Genomic DNA, 16523 nt, shown 5'->3' on the forward strand with positions numbered 1-16523 from the left:
TGGTGGTGGTGGTGGTGGTGGTGGTGGTGCTAGTGATTATGCAAGTGGAGGTAGAGGTGGTGCTTGCAACTAATGCTAGAAAACGTAAACTAGGTTGAACAAAAAAGGGGGATTTTTTTAAAAAAATGTCACTCTAAATCTCACTCAGAAAACTCACTTCTTGCCCTTTGTGTTACCATGGGAGTTCTTCTAGTGATGAAAGTTGATAAAGAAGGAATGTTGGAAGATGAAGGTGGAAGAAATGGTTTTTGTTGAAGAAAAGAGATCGTTGAGGAGGATCATCTAAAGATGTTAGTACTAGAATGGAAAAACTTTAAGTCCAAGATAGGTAGTTCTTGAGGCATATATTCTTAGCTAGTGGATCACTACAAATGATAATTGATGTGACTAGATTCTTTGTCACTAAAGTGCCTATTTTACCTTATGTTCACAAATCATTTGTTAGGACTAGCCTGAATGAAGTGAAGAGGATGAAAGTGTATGTAACTCATAGAGAAATATCTAACCGTAGGAATTTGAGACTCCATAGGTGTGCCCTACCCTGGATAAGCCTTATGTGAATGTAGGAGAAAGTTGGAAATAGAGCTAGGGGTTTAGAGATAGAGTTGGCTAACAAAGGCTACTAGATATACCTAAGATGTGGATCCCTATGTGCAATGCAATGCGCTTGAGTGAATATTTATTTATTTATTTTCTCTCTCTTTTTTAAAGATAATAAATGAATTTAAAAAAACCATACAAGTAGACAAATGAATGAGAAAAATACCATACAAGTAGACTTCAAGTCTTGCATACACTACAAGATACAAGCCTCATACTGATGTTCAAAGCGACAAAAATGTTCATTGAAAAAACTATCCCCATCGTCGCTAAATGCGTCAGTATCAACATCTCCATGAAACCATCGCAATTTGTGTCAGTTTTGTGATGCAAATACTGACGCAAATTACGACACATATTGCAATGCTAATAATGATGCGTGCAGTAAATTTGTGACACTAATAGCGATGGTTAAAGAGAAAAAAAGTTTGTGGTAGGGCAGCCACATATAGCACTATGTGCTCTGTTTATATTCTACAAGTGGATTACACGTTAAGTGTGCAATGGTCGTCAAGACGAGTATAAAATGTACTTAAACTCACAAGACTTATACATAGAATAAATACAAGATCGCTAATGAAAACTCATGGAATTATGACAAGATACAAAGGATGATAATAACTTTAGTACATAGAAGATGCCTGCATAAATCATAGGACCAAAAAGGAAGAGGTTGTGTGCTCCACGAATCAAAGCGCGACCTATAGATCCTCGCCATTCGAAAGCTCGTCCTAATGCAAAGGAGCATCGAACGGAGTCTGCAAAATGAACTACACATCAGTCCACCATACATAATGCATTTTAATAAAAGTAATAGCTATGGACAAGAAAGATGAGTAACTTACTGGGCCACAGCGTGCATATAGTTTATCGATCAAAGTAGTGAGACCATGTCACTCTGCATATGGATTCTCGAGGCTAGTGGGATTGTGGTTTGTAATGGAATGCTACAAATAAAACATAATACAACTATTAGAAACATGATTGTCAGTACAAGCAATATTGCAAATAAGAAAGTGAGAAGAACAAAAGAAAAACTTACAAAGTCCTCCAGATAAGTCCTGTGGCTGCCACTCCCAAGATGATGGACCACCCCTACCTCCAGTCATGCCTTGCCTCCCTCCTACTATTAGCAACTTCTTGGAGAATCTATAGACGCCTTCCTAATTCTCCGCTATGTTGAGATATTGAGCTCCACTCGTGATACGCCAGGGTGACCGTTGTGTATTTATGTCACCGACTTGTCAGTTGCAGATGCGGTTGGTACACCGCCCCTGAATAATAGCTACATGATAGCTATCCTAAACTACTCTAGTTCATGGCTTAGTTAGTATGCCACCTTAGTTAGTTGAGTTTGGTTTGAGACCCATATAGAGGGTTCTTCTATTTCTTTGTACTTGAGTTCTTTTGGCTTACACAACTAAGAAGAGGAAAACTGTTTTCAGCCTCCACCCTTGTGTGTCTTTCCCCATTGTGCAAGCAAGAAAGCTTCAAGCGAGACTCCTTCCTTCTCTCCCACAATCTTGACATGGTATCAGAGCCTTGTTCGTGGTAAGGAGCTCAAGAAAGCAAGCCAAGCTCACGGTGTTCTGGTAAGAGGAGCAGTGTTGCTTTCATTTTCTGTTTTGGGAGCAGATCTCTGCAGGTAGCACAGCCGAAAATTGCAAGAGTGCATTGTCTCAGGTTGAGACGCCCTTCGCGGTGAAGCAAGAGGGCAGTATATGCTGCGGGTAAGAGCTTTAGCTCTTGGCGACCCTGTTTTTTTTATTTGAGGCCATTTCGGGGCCTGTTTTGGAGGCGGAAGTTTTCTGCACACACTCAAGAAAAGGCTTAGTTTTATGCTGTTTAGCCACTGTTCTACAGGTCGATGAAAAGTTACTGTAGAAATTGCATTGTATGCTTGTGCGCAGAGACATTGGGAGTTTTAGAATCATCCTTGGTTCCTGTTATGCAAAATCGTCACTAGGAAGTGACTGTGTGGTCAAATACCACTTTCGCCAGTTTTGCAGATTTGCCCTTGTGAGGGTGAAGCTGAGTTTTTGCAGTGACAGAATTTTTCGCAGTGTTCTGTAATGGCATCTGATTCTCTTTCACAGATTGTCACTGAAAAGCTTGACAAGAACAACTTCCAAGCATGGAAGTTTAGAATGACGAATTTCCTTATGGGAAAAGGATATTGGGAATTCGTTGCAGGAAATGAAGAAGAACCAGTTCTTCCTGATGTTCCCAATCAACAGCAAATGCAGGCATTCAAAACATGGCATGAGAGAGCCAGGAAAGTTATGTATTGGCTGTCTATCAATATTTCAGACTCTATGATTGTGCATATTCAGGATGCAAGTACGCCAAAGGAGGCATGGGATACTTTGTCAAAAATGTATAGCACAAATATGCAAGCCAGGAAAATGCAGCTCAAGCAAGAGTTGCATAATGTGCAAAGAGAAAGTATGAGCATCAACGACTACCACATGAAGGTGAAGAAGATTGCAGATGCACTTGCTTCCATTGGGTCGCCAGTGGAAGATGATGATTTAGTTTCCGTGACCTTGAATGGTCTAGGAAAGGATTATGCACAATTCCGAACATCCATTTCCGTCCGTGAAAGATTTCCTGATTTTGAGGAGTTGATTGCTCTTCTAATTTCTGAGGAGCAGAGAAATGGTGGTGCATCTTCTTCAGGAGGAACTTCAAAAGAAGCTGTCTTCTACTCAAATGCTGGAAGAGGTAGAGGCAGAGGTAGAGGAGGCCGATTTGGAGGCCGTGGCAGAAATCAGAATATGCAGCAAACTCAAGAAAACCAGTCCTATGGAGGAGGACGTGGTAACTCTAGAGGCAGGGGGAGCCAAAGAGGTCGTGGTGGATGGCAAAGAGGCCAAAATGCAAACAGTAATGTTGAATGCTACTACTGTGGTAAAATGGGTCATATGGCCAAAGACTGCTATAAAAAGCAGAATGACATCATGAATGAAAAACTGCAACAAGGGAATTATGCATCTTCTAGTAGACAGGGTGATGACAGAAATGAGCATCTGTTTATGGTGCAGCACATGAACAATTCTGTGACAAATGCAGAAGAAAGCAATGATGTATGGTATGTTGACTCAGGTGCATCAAACCACATGACAGGTCATGCAGAATGGATGGAGGATGCAAGGAAAATGGAAAAACCAGGATTTGTGGAGACTGGTGATGATACTGCACATCCTATTGTGCAAATTGGAAAAATTCCCTTGTCTATGCAGGATGGGAAAAAGAAATACCTGTCCGATGTATTTCATGTCCCGAATATCACCAAGAGTCTGGTTTCTGTTGGTCAAATGGTTGAACAGGGCTTGCAGGTCAGATTTAATCCTCATGGATGCTTTGTTGAGGATATGAAAAATAAAGGTCGCTTGATAGCAAAAGGAAAGAAGAAGGGCAGAATGTTTACATTGGATGCAGACATGTCTGAATTGAGTGCAGCAATGTTTGCACATGGGACCGGTGTAGTTGCAGATATTGATATCTGGCATAAACGCATTGGTCATGTTAATGTACAGCGACTTAAATCAATGCAGGCCCAAAATATTGTTGCAGGTTTGCCGAAATTCAAGGTTGCAGAAATGCATAAGGTATGTGAAGCCTGTCAGTTTGGAAAACAAGCAAGGAAACCATTTCCTAGACATGTTCAAGAGAGTAAGAAGCCATTGGAATTAATCCACTCTGATGTGTGGACTACTAAAGCTGCATCTCTTGGAGGCTGTCATTATTTTGTCAGTTTTATTGATGACTACAGCAGAAAAGTTTGGGTGTATTTTATGAAAAAGAAAAGTGAAGTTTTTGGGCATTTCAAAACTCTTAAAGCTATGGTTGAAAAAGAAACAGGCCTACAAGTAAAATGCCTAAGGTCAGATGGAGGGGGAGAGTACCTCTCAAATGAGTTTGCAAAGTTCTTGCAGGAGCATGGCATAAAGCAGCAATATTCATGCAGTTATACCCCACAACAAAATGGAATTGTAGAAAGGAAAAACAGGCATATTGGAGAGGTATCTCGTGCCATGCTCAATGAAAAAGACTTGCCAGATTTTTATTGGGCTGAAGCAGTTGCTACAGCAGTCTACATAATGAACAGGACTCCCACTGCAGCAATACATGAAATGACTCCAGAGGAGAGGTATACTGGTAGGAAACCAGATATTTCTCATTTGAAAATTTTTTGTTGCATTGCCTATGTACATGTGCCAAATGAGTTGAGATCCAAGTTGGATCCAAAAGCTGAGAAGTGCATCTTTATTGGTTACTCTCTGCAGCAAAAAGGGTATAGATGCTATAACCCTTCTACTCGTAAGTTTACAGTGAGCAAAGATGTTGTTTTTGATGAGATGAGTAGCTGGTATAAACCAGTAAATGTGATTGATGATGTAGATGCACAAAATGGTAATGCTGCACAGAATTCACAGCAGCAGTCACAAAATATTAGTGGACCTGGAGCGTCCTCTAGCAGTGGTTCACATTCTTCGCCATGGACAGGCAGATTGAGATCAGGAGAATCTTCTGAAGGCAGCGCAAATAGTGGTATGCAGGTATCACGAAAAGGAAAAGAGAAGGTAGATCAGCCCATGTTTGATGTGAATGCAGGTCACTCTTATGTGGATGGTGAATCCAGTGGCTCAGAACAGAGCATTGATGATGAGTTGGGTATTCCTTCTATTGTTACACCTGGAGTAAGGAAGACCAGGGATGTTTTGAGAGCACCTGGGAGTGAACCCACTTTGCGCAGGTCTACCAGAGTTAGGTATCCTATGGATAGGCTGAAATATGATGGATTTACAGCCATTCACTATGCATATATGGTCAAGATGATACAAGAACCAGAACCCACTTCTTTTGAGCAAGCCATGGGAAAAGAAAAATGGGAGAAAGCCATGGATGAAGAAATGGATGCCTTGGAAGCAAATGCTACATGGGAATTGGTACCTTTGCCTAAAGGTAAGAATGCAATTGGCTGTAAGTGGGTTTATAAGGTGAAGCACAATGCAGATGGTTCTATGAACAGATACAAGGCAAGATTAGTGGTCAAGGGGTATGCACAAACATATGGCATTGACTATGAAGAAACATTCAGTCCGGTTGCAAGGATGGCAACCGTAAGAGCAGTCATTGCTATGGCTGCATCAAAGGGATGGTCTTTACATCAGATGGATGTAAAGAATGCCTTCTTGCATGGTGATTTGCAAGAAGAGGTCTATATGGAGCAGCCACTAGGTTATGTGCATGCTGTTCATCCTGAGTTTGTTTGCAGATTGAAGAAAGCCTTGTATGGCTTGAAGCAAGCACCTAGAGCATGGTCTGACAAGATAGGACAGTATCTTGTCACTATTGGCTTTCAGATTTCCAAGGCAGATTTCTCACTTTATGTGAGAAAAACAGAGAAAGATATTATGCTACTTGTCATTTATGTTGATGATTTGATTATGACAGGTGACAGTGATGAAGATATCCTTCATGTGAAAATGCTATTGAAGCAGAAGTTTGAGATGAAGGATTTGGGAGAGCTGCGTTATTTCTTGGGCATTGAGGTGATTAGATCACCAAGTGGGATACAGCTCTTGCAGAGGCAGTATGGATTGGACATGCTGTCCAAATATGGGATGACAGGCTGTAAGCCTATTTTAGTTCCTTTGGAGCAGAATGTGAAGCTGAGCACAGATGTAGGTGAGCTTCTGGAAGACCCTACTATGTACAGACGCATAGTAGGAAGCTTGAACTATATAACTATTACCAGGCCAGATTTGAGCTATGCTGTTGGATTGGTAAGTCAGTTTATGCAGGCTCCAAGGAAACCGCATTTGGATGCGGCTAGACGCATACTCAGGTATGTGAAGTCCACATTGCAGTATGGACTATTTTATGAGACAGGGGTTCAGATACAGTTGCATGGATACACTGATGCTGATTGGGCTGGTAGTATTTCTGATAGACGATCTACCAGCGGATATGTGTTCTCTTTTGGGAGTGCTGCAGTCACTTGGAGCAGCAAGAAACAGCCTACAGTTGCCTTGTCGAGCACAGAGGTTGAGTACAGGGGTGCAGCAATGGCTGCATGTGAGGTAGCTTGGTTGCATAAGCTACTTTATGATATGCATCAGTCTACAGATGGGCCAGTTGTCATTTATTGTGACAACATGAGTAGTATACACTTGGCAAATAACCCAGTCTATCATGCTAGAACAAAGCACATTGAGGTGCATTATCACTATGTGCGAGAGAGGGTTTTACTAGGTCTTATTGATCTAGTTTATGTCAGCACAGAGGATCAGGTAGCTGACATATTCACGAAGGCATTGGGCGCAGAGAAGCTGCGCAAGTTCAGAGACCTGCTTGGTGTGCAGGAATTGGGATTGAGCTCGAGGGGGAGTGTTGAGATATCGAGCTCCACTCGTGATACGCCAGGGTGACCGTTGTGTATTTATGTCACCGACTTGTCAGTTGCAGATGCGGTTGGTACACCGCCCCTGAATAATAGCTACATGATAGCTATCCTTATCTACTCTAGTTCGTGGCTTAATTAGTATGCCACCTTAGATAGTTGAGTTTGGTTTGAGACCCATATAGAGGGTTCTTCTATTTCTTTGTACTTGAGTTCTTTTGGCTTACACAACTAAGAAGAGGAAAACTGTTTTCAGCCTCCACCCTTGTGTGTCTTCCCCCATTGTGCAAGCAAGAAAGCTTCAAGCGAGACTCCTTCCTTCTCTCCCACAATCTTGACACGCTAGTCATCTGTGTCTAGCCAGTCGGGCTTTGAGATGCCACTCTTGAGTGTCTTGAGTGCGTTTGATTATCTATGGTGTGACATGTACGCACTCATGCACTCTATCATGGAGCCTGTGGAAAACCTCTCTGCTATAGTGGGTACTAGAAACTCCTCATGCAAGGATGCTACTATGTAGTCCCTGCTTCCCTCGAGTATGTTCTTGCAATGGTCCAAGATGTTGCGCCAAAACACTTGTTGGCACAACTCTCTCATACGAGACATCACCCTTCTCCCCTCATCATTCATGATCACGGCTCCTGTCCTATCATCTACAAGGTATCCATACCCCTCTGGGGTATGTCTAAGATGTGTCCTCTTCCACCTACGATCACGCTTCTAAGCATAACCAAGAGACCCTTGTACATCTCGTGTACCCACAGGGTTTTATCTCTCAAAGTAGCACCCATAGGGGTGCCAGACCTTGCAGAAAACTGAGCAAAAGCTGGAGTCACTCAAGTATATGTCCACACACATGTGAAAAATCCTACAAGTGACACAACTCCACCAAAACGATGAGATAGAGACACTGCATCGGTGCCTCCACAATAACCACCTGAGCCACCCTATCTCGAACCTGCATAAGAGTGAGGAATAGCACATGTATCTCTCGAGCCAAGCAGTATCCACGTCTTTGTAGCAACCCCCCAAAACACTCCCTCTGTCTAGGCCCAGTCTAGACCATTGACCTCATCTAATGAAAACCAAAGCATCAGAATATTCCGAAGTAAATCTAATAGAACATCCTAATGGTGTCTAAGACAGCTCTTGATCTGCCATATCTCTAAATCGAGCCATCTAGTCTAGAGACATACGTGTGAACATCTCTTGCAACTCCTCGTCGCTCATCCCTCAGCTCACCTTACACTCTAAATATCCTCAAAGGTCACCTGCACATACAAAAAGTGATGTTAGCATAATCAATATAAAGATTCAAGAAAATCACTGTAATATAACTCTGAAAAAAATGATGTTACTTAAAATGCATATTCTAGAGTATCCTTATAAGCAATTTATAAATAAATTGAGTAGGCGGATCCTGCAAGTATGATGTAGCCTATGGTCCCATGTCAATCTCGTGGCACAACTCCCCATATACTGGAAGGTCGATAGACAGGTCACAAAAGTATGAGTCCACCTCGTTCTCAAAGAATTCCTAGCCTCTTGTCTTTTCATCATCGTTACCTAATTCTACCTCCTCTATACGCTCCAAGAAACCTCCACCCCTTGCAATATCAACCCATCCATCTACATATTGTCCTCATATACACATTACTTTCATCATACATCCTCACACTCCACGGAGCTAAAGGTATAATATACCACCATCGAGGTTGTCAAGGATTTGGATAGAAAACTACATGTTCAAAATCACATATAAGAGAGATTCAGTATTTGTGACATATCTTGTCCTAATTTTAAAAAAAAAAGTTTATGCACATGTTTACAATGGGCCGACAAGAGAAACATGTCACACAGATCCATCCATCTTTTCTCGGACTCTATTTTGAGAAATCTAGATGGACCTCGTCAAAATTTGCTATGACACCACAATCCCTTGTGGAGTGTATTTTATCAATGCACTCGATGCAGAAATGTCACCTGCATGACCACGCCGCACTATATATTTTGTATTGTACATTGAAATGGTTAGATTAGTTTTCATATATAAAATCTAGATATGGTAACTTATAAAATATGTGGTCACCTTTGGATTACATCCCCTCGAGAATTCCCACTTCTTAGTAGAGACCTCCACCCCTTCGTAAGAGTCTGTGATCAAAGCTCCGTGTAACCATCGCATAGACATAAACCACGATATCTCCTCCATGCCCTCAGGATATTGAATCTATTGATGGTGCATATACTGCATCAAAATTCTGATCGCACTTCTTTCGGATCTTTCCTAGCTTGCTCGTATCTAGTGAGCCACATCTCCATGGATGCATGGTGCAACATACAAAAACGATTCACTTTCTCCTCCATTGTAGTATCCATCTGTTTATCTACCCCATTTCCAACAACCACATCTGTGGTCACAGTCTATCATCGTCCTTCAATAACCATAGCATATTTTTGTTTGAATCCACCATTGGTAGCCACTTTAAAATATGCACTAGTGCCTCCGACACCAGCCAACCTTCAACCAGTCATGCTACCTTCTAGCAGAGCTCATTTTTGCACAAAGCCTTTCAAGGTTTTCATGAAGTGCTTCAACAAGAACATTCATAGCGTATGGACATGTCCTGCAATCTCCACTTCATCTACAAGATGTACCAAGAGGTGGGTTTGTATCGTCAACATGCTGGTGGGCAGGTACTTCTTAAAGAGACAGATCGTCTCCACTGCTCCCCGTCTTGCCGATTCCATAGAGGATGTCTTGATCTCCTTCTGTGAGATCCATTACAATAGATTTGACAAGCTGTAAATCACCCCGTGCATTTCTAGAGTGAGGCATCCTATAATCCCAATCAGTAGTACAAATTACGACAAATGAAGAAGCATTACGAACACTGACTAGACTCCAAGTAGCAAAATACGCAAGCCATTTACAATTAAGGTCAATACAAACGTGACATATCTTATGCCAATCATGGGATTTTAGCCCTGATAGTTGGTTGTATTTAGAAAAAGTGGATCTAAGGGAACGCATCATACTCGTGGGAGTGCTAATAGACCTAATAATTTGTTTCACATTGCGCTTTTCTTTAGTGGACAAAACCCAAGGAACGCGAGATAGTTGCAAGCGGCCATCAACACTCGAATTTGGCCAAAGCACTTCTATCTTGCCTATCTCCTTCAAATCCATTCGTGCCCCTATAGTGTCTATCTTTCCTATGATGTGGTCCCATAGTAAGCTACCCACATTCTTGAAAATATGCATGGGATCCAACAAGTGGTTGATCTGTAAGTGAGTCCAATACTGCAACTCATAGAATACCGAGAATCCTTGCATTTTGTTTGGATGTGACTCTGTGTGGACCATTTTCAACTAGTACTAGCTTTGGGCATTCATTCGTGCTATCCAAGAAAACCTTTTCTTAGTTCGTGACCCTCCAGTAAGAAAGTTGTGTATCCTTAATATACCATCTTCTTCATGGTTCGTGACCTCTCCCAACACCCCTATTTACTTAACACAATGGACATGCATGATAACCTGAGGTAACCAGACCTATCCCAACACCCCTATTTAGTGAACACAAACTTGAACAAGCTATGATATATATTACCAAATGAGAACAGAAGCCTACTTACCTAATAGCACTCCCCAAATCCTAGAAAGTCATACATGGTCCACATGAGAATGGCTCGTATATTGACACATGTTGACCATTGCACTTGCTCATATCTTCTACGATGACCCTCTCCTCCCACAAAAACTTAAGCTCATTGACTAATGGATGGAGATAGACATCCATATTATTGACTTTATAGCTGCCAAGAATAAACAAGCTAAGGATTAGGTGTCTTTTCTTTGTAGAAATCCATGGCGGGATGTTGTAGTTAACAAGGACTATAGGGGCGAGACACTGTAAGAAGTTGAGCGGAGACCAAATGGGTTCACTCTATCCATAGCAAGACCAAGACCAAGATTCCTTGGCTCTCCTACAAAGTCTGGAAAGGTAGAGTCAATGTGGCTCCATGCGCGTGAATCTGTTGATATTCTTTGGACTTCATTTGTGGATCTATTCTGCACATGCCACATTGTCAAGCTCACCATGTGTAACGTAGAAAACCTCTGATGTATATGGGGGATAAGCGAAAAGCGTCTAAATACTTTCTGAGGGATGGTTTACCCTTGCAAGTCCTATCAATACGTGCGAGCACCACACTTCAAGCATGTCTCCATAGTCCCATACTCTCCTCGAAACAACACAAAATGATTGACACATGCATGGATATTGTAGTCAATGACAAGCTTTCATAAAACATGTCGCGCATCATCACGAGACTCAGGCATGGTATTTTCAAGTGGTAATATATGGTACTTGATAAACTTGAAAAGAAATCATAAAACACCTTGAAAAAGCACAATTGTTTTTCATAATGGTGCTGAGAAGAAATCCATTAAGCGTACGTAGAATGTACCTAAACAACTCGGTTACACTTGCATCACTCCACTCGTATTTTGCTTGCACACTTAGGAGTGCAAGCAGCGTCTTTAAGCGAGATACTCGGTACCCAGATGCTTCCTCTCTTAGCAAATCAGATATCTTGGCATCCATGGGCATCAATGCATCAATCATTGGCTCTATCTCAAGCTCCAACATTGGAGGAAGGTCTAAAAAGCTACTTGTATTCTCTAATATTGATAGTATAGAGTGAGTCGTGCCTTCCAAGTGGTGGATTGACTCAGGTAATCCATCCACCACATGCCCACAAACTCTTCTAACTGGCCGCAATAGGTGCATTCCTCAGTGGGATGAGACATCACCTCCCTGTATAAATTTTACGGCCACATCTAATGTTTTCATATGTGATATTCAATTAGTTTGCAAATGTAAGGCATGATTGATAAACACTTTTCTTACTGCTTGCTCAAAGTCTGAGATTTCTTGATCAATGATCTCCTATTGGAACTCGTTGAAGCATGGTAGGTGTTCTATAGACAAGTGATGCTTTCGTCTAATTGTCAGCTTGCATTGAGAACAAGGACATGGGACATGCAAATTAAGATACGCCTCGCAATTTTGAACATTAGGACCCTCATCGTTTTCCATTTTGTCTACAGTATGACAAACAGATGGTTTTTGTTCTCATTATCTTTTTCTTTTTTTAAATTTTTTAGAAGGGATTTCTTCTCTTGTAACTCAATAGAACTAAGGTAACTGAAACGTCTTGGTTTACAACACATAACAAACTAGTTTAATATACATGATAAAGATTTCATATAAACCTTCTTACATTTTAACATAAATTTTTAGGAGCTATTGAGCTTACACAAGTAGAAGGCAAATAGTTATCTTTTATTTACGTTTTTCCAATAGCTAAGAGACATTACATCATGATAAGAATCCTATTATAAAGATTTACCCATAGAAATTAGATACATCACTACAAGATACACGCCTCATACCAACATTCAAAGTCATGAAAATGTTCATTAAAAAAAATTGCCTCCGTTATTGTTAAACACGTTGATATTAGTGTCTCCATGAAACTATCACTATTGGAGTTGATATTAGCGTCGGTATGTGCGTTTTGCAATGCCAATACCAATGCAAATACCGACGCTAATAGCGACGGTTTGTGAAACTTATTGTGATGCTAATAGCGATGCGTGCAGTAAATTTGTGATGTTAATAGTGGCGGTTACAGAGAAAAAAAATTATGGCATGGCAGTAAGCTGCCTTGCCACATGTAACACTATGTGATGTATTTATATTTGACAAATGAATTACATGTTAAGTGTGCAATGGCCATCAAAATGAGTGTAAAATATAATTGAACCCAAAAGACTAATACATAGAATAAATACAAGATTGCTGATGAAAACTCATGCAATGATGGCATGATACAAAGGATGATAATAACATAGTACATAGAAGATGCATGCATAAATCACAGGACCAAAAAGGAAGATGATATGCATTGCACGAATCCAAGCGTGAGTTGTAGGTCATCGCCATCCAAAAGCTCATCCCGGCGCAATGAAGCATCGAGCGAAGTCTACAAAGGATCGCGGTTTATATAATGGAGTGCTACAAAGAAAAAAAAAACAACTGTTAGAAACATGATTGTCAACAAGCGATATTGCAAAAAAGAAAGCGAGAAGAACAAAATAAAAACTTATAAAGTCCTCCGTATAAGTTCTATGGCTGCCACTCCCAAGATGATGGACCACCCCTGCCTCTAGTTGTGCCCTCACCACCTCATGCTGTTGTTTCCAACATCTTGGAAAATTTGTAGCCTCCTCCCTGAGTCTCTGCCAACCATCTGCGTCTAGCCACTTGGGCTTTGAGGTGCCACTCTTGAGTGCCTTGCATGCATCCCGATCACCTTTGTGACATGTACCCATACATGCACTCCATTATCCAACCTATGGAAAACCTATCTACCATATGTTGGGTACTGGAAACTCCTCATGCAAGGATGCTACTATGTAGTCCTTGCTCCTTTCAGGTATGTTCTTCCAATGGTTGAAGACAATGTGCTGAAAAACTTACTGACACAACTCTCTCATACAAGCCATCACCCTCTTCCCCTCATCATTCATGATCATGGCTTCTGTCCTATCATTTACAAGGTATCCATATCCCTCTAGGGTATGTCTAATATGTGTCCTCTCCCACCTACAACCGTGCTCTTAGGCATAACCAGGAGACCCCTGTGTTGGAAACTGCGAGGAAGACGAGAGACGAAAGGAAGAGAGGAGAGAAGAGAGATATGAGACACTAGAAGTGGAACCCCAAAAGTGTGTCAACTGAGCACACATGATAGGAATATATAGAGAGGACCTAGGGCGCTATATATAGACTGTAGATAGACTATATATAGCTAACACCTCTCTCTGTCTCCAATTAGCGTTTCATGAAAAAGCATGCACGCTATTCTTGGATACAATGCGAAGCCTATTCCCATCGCCTTCTTTTTCGTCTTCTTATTATTCAAAATCTTTATTCTCAAAAGCTTTATCCAAAGCTTTACATCAACGCATCACCAAAGTGATTATAATTATGTTTTTGTCTTTCTACGTATAAACTACCTAGATTCAAAAGGATACTCCTTGTCAAGCGATAATGTTATTATATCCAGGTTATTGTTAATTAGCTTCAGTATCAATAGCATTGACATTACGAAAATAACCAACAATAGCAATCTCATGTCTTATGTTATGGATTCTTTGTCATGTCATTTTTGCATAAGTTTCATAGCTTATATTTTATATTTTTCATTCAATCTGTCTTATGTTATGGATTCTTTGTCATGTCATTGTTTCATAAGTTTCATAGCTTATATTTTATATTTTTCATTCAATCAATGTTATTCAATTACTATTTCATTCAATGCTTTGGTATGTTGGTATTGCAATGCTTCATGATGCTTACCCTCGTTTGTTATTCCATTGATGCTTCATTCCCTACTTTTGGATGTTGATATTACCATGCTTCATGATGATCGTCCTCATTCGTTATTCCATTGATGAGCATCTATATTCATCAGCATATTACCATGCTTCATGATGATCGTCCTTGTTCATTATTCCATTGATGAGCATCTATATTCTAGTTGATGACAAATTGTTTTATTTATATTCTATTCATGGGGCCCCACATGTGTTATGTTGTCTATAGAGCGGCGTCGCGAACCGTCTCTATAGACCTTGTGTTGTTCTAATGTCACTGTAACATTTTTCTTTAAGTTTTGATGTGACAGATATACTGCTTACATCCCAAGTTCAGTTGAAGGAATTTCTTGGAGATTTTATCTTTTGCAGTGATGTCGCTTATCCTTATTTTACATGTTGTATATTTAGGAATGATAAAGCTCTTTTGATGCCTCTGAATAGGTTGTTGTAATTCAGGAGTGACGTAGCTCCTTCTCCCTTGATGTTGTAATTCACGAGTGATGTAGCTCCTTTGACACCTATGAATAGGCTCTTGTAAGATCAATTTTATAATTTTATATTTTGAATATTAATATAACGGTAGGCCTATATAGAGCTGTGGGTTTTTCCCTTGAGCCCCCAAGGGTTTTTTCATCCATAGTAAGGGACCTTTATTTGAGCGGGGGTTTTAGCTATATATAGTCTGTCTACTGTCTATATATAGCGCCCCAGGTCCTCTCTATATATTCCAATCATGTGTGCTCAGTTGACACACTTCTCGGGTTCCACTTCTGGTGTCTCATATCTCTCTTCTCTCCTCTCTTCCTTTCGTCTCTCGTCTTCCTCGCAGTTTCCAACACCCTATACATCTGGTGTACCCATGGGGGTGGTATCTCTCGGAATAGCACCCATATAGGTGCCACCTGCAGATGGTTGAGAGTCACTAGAGTAGACGTTTCCATAGGTGTGAGAAATCCTACAGGTGACACAACTCTACCAGAACGATGAGACAAAGATACTACATTGGTGCCTCCACAACAACCACCTGAGCCACTGTCTCTCAAACCTGGACGTGGTGCGCAGATCGGTCGCAGTATGCTCACGTAGTGAATCCCGGAAGGTCCCCAAGAACAATGAACTCTACCTTTTTGCACAAAAAACAATGTAAAAGCATGAACGACAAGAAGCAAGAGACCAATTGGGTTCAATCTCCCCCCATGCCTTGTGTGAGCGCTTCACAAAGCATGTATTTTATGTATATTTCCATCTTCATACTCAATAATAGCCCAATTTACAAAAATATGACAAGCTTTTAGCTTTTGAGTTTGCTTTCTACAAAAATAGGAAATAAAGCTAATGGACGGTGCCCATAGAGTCTGGCACGCCCAACACAATGTCCAAATAGAAATAACATATCCGTGCGCATAGGCGCATACAAAATAATAATCAATAATCAATGCCTCAATAGACAAAACAAAATATAGGCGTGGTGCCTATCAAAATATAATCCATAGGTCGAATACTCGCTAAACTCCAATGCTTTCCTCCGCCACTGCTGCTATCTCTACACATCAACTGAAGCATTCACAATCGTTAGTAAAATAATACAATTAAACCGACAAAAGTAAATACCTAGCAGTCTTCAGCTACATAAATAAATCAACTGGTTAGAAATAAATCCTAACCTTAATTTATTACGAGTGCGCACTCTAAACTCATAAACGTTTATTAATTTAATATGCATTTTGCGGAATCACCCGCTATGGAATCACCCATGTATACACTAAATTAATGAAACGCCCGAAAAGAACAGGCGTCCCCATCAACTTCTCACATAAAGAATCCTCTTTGTGTATGAGCCCCGGTCATCTAAGTTTACGGAATCCAACGTAAAACCTCACGGAATCCACCGTGGCACGGAATCCACCGTGGAATATGCCTAAAAAACAATTGTGCTGCTTGTGATGCTGTTAAAGTTTTCTTACATGGAATGAAATATGCTTGCTTACTAAATCTATCTACAACTGTCCAAATCATGTCATGGTTAGATTTAGTATTTGGTAAACCAGTAATGAAATCCATAGA

Source organism: Lygodium microphyllum, chromosome 15, assembly GCF_053477565.2.
Source record: "Lygodium microphyllum isolate KBCC chromosome 15, Lygodium_microphyllum_v1.1.10, whole genome shotgun sequence".
Taxonomy (NCBI): Eukaryota; Viridiplantae; Streptophyta; class Polypodiopsida; order Schizaeales; family Lygodiaceae; genus Lygodium; species Lygodium microphyllum.